Consider the following 6,792-nt stretch of genomic DNA (forward strand, 5'->3'; position numbering starts at 1 on the left):
GTCTCATTGCCACGATCAATTTTTTTGGCTATTTGAATCATTCGCGCATGAGAGTCCTCGAATGGATGACTCTTTCGTGCGTATGAGCTGATTGATTTTGGAACAGATTAAGCTGGTTCGTGCGGATGAAAATCTTCCGTACGGATGAAAGCTTATTCGTGTGAATGATTGACTGGTTCATGCGGATAAACACAAATTTTCAAACGAATCAGAACTCATTTGTGTGGATGAATGACTCTTGCACACGAAACTGTCTCATCCGCTCGAACGTTGTTGTTAGCATTTTTTCGATCCAAAATATTTATTTCTTCCAATTTGATGATGATTCTTCCACATACATGAACGAAAATCAATTCTGAATGTAATGATGTCTTTAATTTCAAATTCCATCTATGAATTGACCTTCAATTTGATGTTTTATGTCTAAACACCCATAAATCATAAGCGTAGGTGATTCACTCAACTGTTAGATCGATTGAATCGGTATCGTCTGATACCATATCTTTGGCCCTTATATTCCGCACGAGGATAGAATATATGAGTCAAACCCTCCCAAAATGACATCGTTTCTTGTAATCCTTGTCCTTGACATCCAAAATCATGCATCGTTTCATTTATTTCCTTGAAATACACGTTAAATAAAAAGTCAACATTAGTGTCGGTGAGTTTACATGTTTTGCTTGTCACAAATGAATCTTAAAAACATTTGATAAACCTTGCATAAAAACCGGTATGCATAGTGTCAATTAAATTTGTTAGTCAATTAATGTTTGCAAGGACATTAATATACCTGACGACATAAGCTAGTAACCAAACCTTGATAATGTTTCGTCGTACCGAATCACTAACCCTAGTGACACATGACTAGCCGGACACAAATGTACTCCCGCAAGGTCTCAAGGACCAGTGGTGCTTGCCCACCTCAACAGATCTATCCAATTGTTCCTCGGTCTATAATGTGACTAATGGCTACTAATGCACATGATTATTCGCACAAGATCTAGTTGATTTCACTCCATAACTAGCATACCAATGTATAAACGTGTATCTCCCCCTATTTTTGAAAACAAAATATTTAAAAGAGGGGACGCAAAACTCACTGTTTGTGTTCCGTGCTAAAATGCTAGCAATCCAATGTTCCTTGAGTCGATTCTGACCTACAAGTATCCTACTTCGTTAAGACACCTAGGTCTAATTGTTTGTTCACGTACAAGCCTTTCACCAATAACCTTGTTAAGACTTATCCTTGTTTCGTTTGTTTGAAAACCCATGTTTGTTTGAAAACCCTTGTTTGTTTAGATGCGTTGGTGGTTGATTATCCGAATGACCATATATGTATTTTATCTACATATATCTATACTATATATTATAATGCATGAGGCAAGGGCATTTTAAGATACCCAAAAAAAATAAGAATTCCCCCCCCCTTTATTTATAGAAAGACCCCTAAAATGAGGGTAGTTTAGCCTTTTAAACACTATTTATTTTTTAGCCCCTAAATTTATTACACTTAAATCCCTAAGGTGTTATCTAAATCATAGATAATTAGTTACAATTCACCCCTCCATAACAAACTTATAATTTTTTTACTTATTCTTGATATATCTTATATACTATAATGTTTAAAAAAAATCCAAAGATAGCATGATGACCTACACATTTTTGTCGACGTTTCAGTAGCTGTCTTGTTCAATATCGACGCACGGATTAAAGGGTACAAGTAGTTAATGCTTTAATGTACAAGTGATTTAAGAAAATAACAACAAATAATCTTTTTCGTACATAATGTGTAGATAAAAATAGCCACCCGTTTGACAATTTTCTTACTTTCTACTCTATCAGTCCCCAAAGATGTAAAAGATGTAATGTTAGAACATGGTTCAATTAATAATGTGATTAATTGAGTACAAAACATGCTTGGAACACAATCGAATGTCTAATAATGTTAGACACTGATCGAATACAGAATACAAAAAACATGTGGAACACAATCAACTTTACAAATTCGAAGTACTGATTCCTGTAGAGCAAAAGTTACAGTACATCAACAATGGTGTTACAACCTAAAGTCCGAGCGAGGGATATTGCTTCCAAGCATGTTCCGGCATCAACTTAGCCAGTAGTTCCTCCGATACGCCTTTCAACACTATGTGTAAAGTTTTCATTAAGATCACGAATGGGTTTCAGTAATAAAAACTGACAAAAATAACATATGTAAAATATAAAACTGACATATTGAGTGATTATTTTAACATAAATGAAAAACTGTTTTTACCCGTTACACTATAGCGCGCTACATAACGACGTGCATATGAGAACCTGTTCACAAGCTCTAATCCCATCCCATCACTCTCCTTGAAACTCTTAAGCTAGCTACCAAAACTTGAACTCCTGAGCCCATCTAGCCCATGCGTTTAGCCCAACTCACATACAAATAGAACAATTTTATGAGAATAATAAAAAAATAACATATGTAAAATATAAAACTGACATATTGCTTGATTATTTTAACATAAATGAAGATATTATGTGTCACATTTTAAATTATTAATATATCTTATAAAAACTAAAAAATAACCACAACAAACTTCCGAAATAAAGGGGTGGCATCTAAAATTAAACCCTAATGCTTATTACTATAAATACACAGCAGATTACCCCTATATCAATTGCTAAACAAGTTCAGAAATGGATCCAGTTCTGAATTCAAATGTTGTGAAAAACCAAGCATGCAAGATTGAAAATTCTAAGGTCAGTTTTTTATATCGCAGCTGTGAATAATTGTTTTCTTTTATTTACGTTTATGTGAATGTTTAACTTATTTGGATCAGAATCAGTTGCATGACGAACAAGCTTCTAAGGTATTGATTTTACTGGTTTTTAACAATTATTTTTGCATATATCTTTCATATTAACATGTTCGTTATCTATACTATATGTGTGTTTTATTGCAGGATCATGGTGATAAAAGTGTCGAAATAATTTCTCATGGTGCGATGTTTAGTCCTTATAAGTCTAATCTTCAAAGTGAATTTAGTAAAGAGGTAATTTTAAAGTTTATTTGATTTTTTTAACTTTTGTATTCAATTTTTGTCCTTTTTAAGGATCTGAAGTATGAGTCTCAAAGGAAGAGATCCAACAGACTCTCTGAATGGAAATGGAGTGAGGTTATCAATTTAGATGATTCTAAGAAAGATGACAAAGAAGAGGAACTAGAATGTGACAACCCGAACTTTCAAGGTCGGTAACGTTTCTATCTTTTGATCTTTACACCTCGATTATATCTTTTTATTATGCTAGGCGTCCTGTTCGTGTAATCTTGTTAGATTATTTGGTACAATAATTTCCGCACATTAACTGGGCCGCACCTTCACACCCGAGCCCAAATACATCATTTATTCTAAGACTGGATCATGGCAGCTCATTTAATTCAGTTCAACCTCAACCCAAATCACTGTGTATTGTGTGTGAAGTATGGCGTTCGGCCCACCATGTCTTAGTATCGGCCCACTCATATAATTAAACTGCAAATGGCATGTGACTTGTTAATTATTATGTTAGAGACCCACATCGTTATTATTAAGAAATAACCCACTAGTCGGTCAAGGCCCAAACCGCCCCGCACTCTCATAGTGATTATATATACGTAATATTCTGCAAACCCTAAAGCACATCCTGAAGTCGACGGCGATCTAGGGAGTCTCGTCCATCGTGTCTAACAATAATCATACCCCGACTCGGTTAGTGTTAATATTATCCCTGTTGAATACGTTTGGTTGCTTGTGGGTATATACATGTGGTTAAATCAATATTGTATATGATTGCCGCTACTTGCATGATTATATCGGTCCAATAATGTGTTGGATAATGGCTTGATAAAAGTGGAATACTTTGAATAAAGTGAATGGCAGTAGTAGTTTGATATAACCGAATCACATGCACCGCCCAGAATTAGCCAATATTAGTCTTATGTGGAATAAATGATATATGTGTGTGGCTTAATGATTTCGGCTGATGTGATGTCCCAATACATGAGTGTTTGTTTATGTAAACATATTAACAAAGTTGGCTAGAAATATTTTATAGTATGTAAATGGTTGTCAGTATCACATGGGAGTTGGTCCACTCAAATGATAGCTCTCTCTAAACTACATGACAAAAGCTAAAAAGGTCCAATGAGCTATCAATGGTTGCTGGCCATTATCTTGATTTCCTTTATTTCATATTCAAGATATTAGTTGACACAGTGAGCCGCCATATTTGTTGAACACACACACACTTAATTCATGCCAATGGGCTGGGTCCCCTTTTTGTCACTAGTAAGATGACAGGTGATGATTATGTTGAATACTATCATAAATAGTGAAATGATTTATTTGAATATATGTTGAACACTAGATAGATCATGAGTAATGATTATATTGAACACAGGTCCGATTGTGGGCTGAAAATAGGTACATATTCGAATTAACAAGCAGTGGGTTGGGCCACGCATGCTGGGTTCACGTTAGGGCCGCGGCATGTGTTGGGATGGGCCTGAAGGCCAACCGAGACAGGTTTGGGCCCCGCAATACACCTGTCTATCAACTTTCCTGTCATATATTGTGTCAATAAACCAAGTGTATTAAGAACTAATTGCGCTAATGGGCCGGATACAAACTGACCCGGATGATTTAATCCAGTGGGGTCAAGGGATTAGTGAAATGTATTGATTTCATAAACTTTGTGGATTGTGTTAATTAGGTAGAAATCATTAACTGGTTATATATGATTCGGATCTTGGCTACTTGTACGATATAATGAGCTATTACATGGGAATTGGTGTGACATGTTATCTAGTAAGGGGATTAAACGGGTAACATGAACTTACATGAGCTATTATGTCATACATGTCATGAGTGATCAATCTGTGTTACAACTTGCGTTAATAAGTGTATTTTGGTGTATGAATCTGATCCCTATCGGTAATCATATTAGGATTGCGCTGAGCAACTGCGAACACATACTTTAACCTTACCGAGCAAACCCAAGGTGAGTTCACTACATTCGAGCATGCGTCCCAGTGGTTGGGGACAGTCAGTGGTTTGGGTAAAAACGGGTATATTGGTTAATATTCTCACCTATCATCTTTTGTAAGTCCCTCATCGGGTATTAGTTAGTAGCGCTACTTAGGTTTGGCACCCTCACACCGCTCCTGTAGAGGACGGAGGTGAACTAATGACCCAGTCTGGCCCAGTACTAGATAGGAGTACGTGGGAAGGGCAGTCGTGTATTTCAGGAGCCGTCATTGTTCGGAATTGAGATATTAACAATATTACTTGCATTGGTTATTGAACTGTTTTACATACAACGGGTAATAAACGCTTTCTAAAACTGTGAACTCGCCAGCTTTGTCTGATACGTGTGTTACATGCTCGCAGGTCCTTAGGTACTGGGAACACATGAACTTGCTGGCTGGAGGGCGAGAGTGGTCATGGTTACATTAATGAACTTAGTATCAGACATTTATTTATTGAGGTCGTTTGGATAGTATTTACAGTATGATACATTAACGCTTCCGCTGAACTTATGGTTTTTGAACAACTTATGTTTGGGATTTCAGTATTATTAAATGATGAAACTTTATTTCAAACTGGTGATTCAATGTAATTGGTGGCTCATTGCTAGTCGTCACACGCCTAACAGGGACACTCCCTAGGTGTTAATTTGGGGGTGTGACAGTTTGGTATCAGAGCCACTGGTTATAGTGAATTTGGTTTTAAAATGATTTATAAAACCAGACTATAACTGAACTGACACGACATTAACCATGACACTCAGCTCCAGGCAGCAAGGTTCGTCTCTTGTTTACTATTGCATAGCATAGTTAGCACATACTCATGATTAGTATCACCCCCGAATGCACACTTGATATTACAATACGAATTACTATGCTATCTGTTTATGCTACGTGTTTTTAGGGTAGGACTCTACTTGAACATACATGCTCTATGTTGTGATGTCGTCGGTCGTACTGCATGAATTTGGGGGAAACCTTTTAACATGAGTAGGGAGGAACTGAGATAAGCATACAAATCGGGTTATTATTATGGGTGCACACATAATAACAACGTGGGGTGCATGTGAGTCCCAGTAAATCTCGACTAGTGTGAAAAAGGAATCCCACGTTGTTAGTCAATCTTGTATTAGAACCTCGAAAACTGTGAATACTATAGCAATACTTGACATCTGCTTGAAATGGTCTGTTAATTCGTTCCTTCTTCCCATACTTGTAGAATCATGAACGGACGTGGTGGAGGTCGTCGTGGTGGACGTAGTGGAGGCCGCGGTGGTGGGCGTGGCGAAATCCATATGACCCAAGCTGAGCTACAGGAATTACTCAACACCCAGGTGGCTGCAGCCTTGGCAGCTTATCAGGTTGGTATGACATGTACCAGACATTCCTTTCCTTTGAATCGTAAACTTGAGTCTTATGTGTTGGTATATTTTCTCTCGTTAATAGGTCAGCCGGCGCCACAAAACCAGCCTCACCCACCGGTTTGCACATTTAAAACTTTCATGGATTGCAAGCCACAGACCTTCAGTGGCACTGAAGGGGCTGTAGGACTTATACGCTGGTTCGAAAAGGCGGAGTCAGTGTTCGCGATATGTAACTGCCCGGTTGGGGATAGAGTAAAGTTTGCAGCAGGCACGCTTGAGGATGGTGCCTTGACCTGGTGGAATGCCCAGGTTCAACTGCTAGGTATTGAGGCGGCAAACGCCACTACGTGGGACGATTTTAAAGAACTGATG

The sequence above is a fragment of the Helianthus annuus genome, chromosome 15 (assembly GCF_002127325.2).
Source record: "Helianthus annuus cultivar XRQ/B chromosome 15, HanXRQr2.0-SUNRISE, whole genome shotgun sequence".
Lineage (NCBI taxonomy): Eukaryota > Viridiplantae > Streptophyta > Magnoliopsida > Asterales > Asteraceae > Helianthus > Helianthus annuus.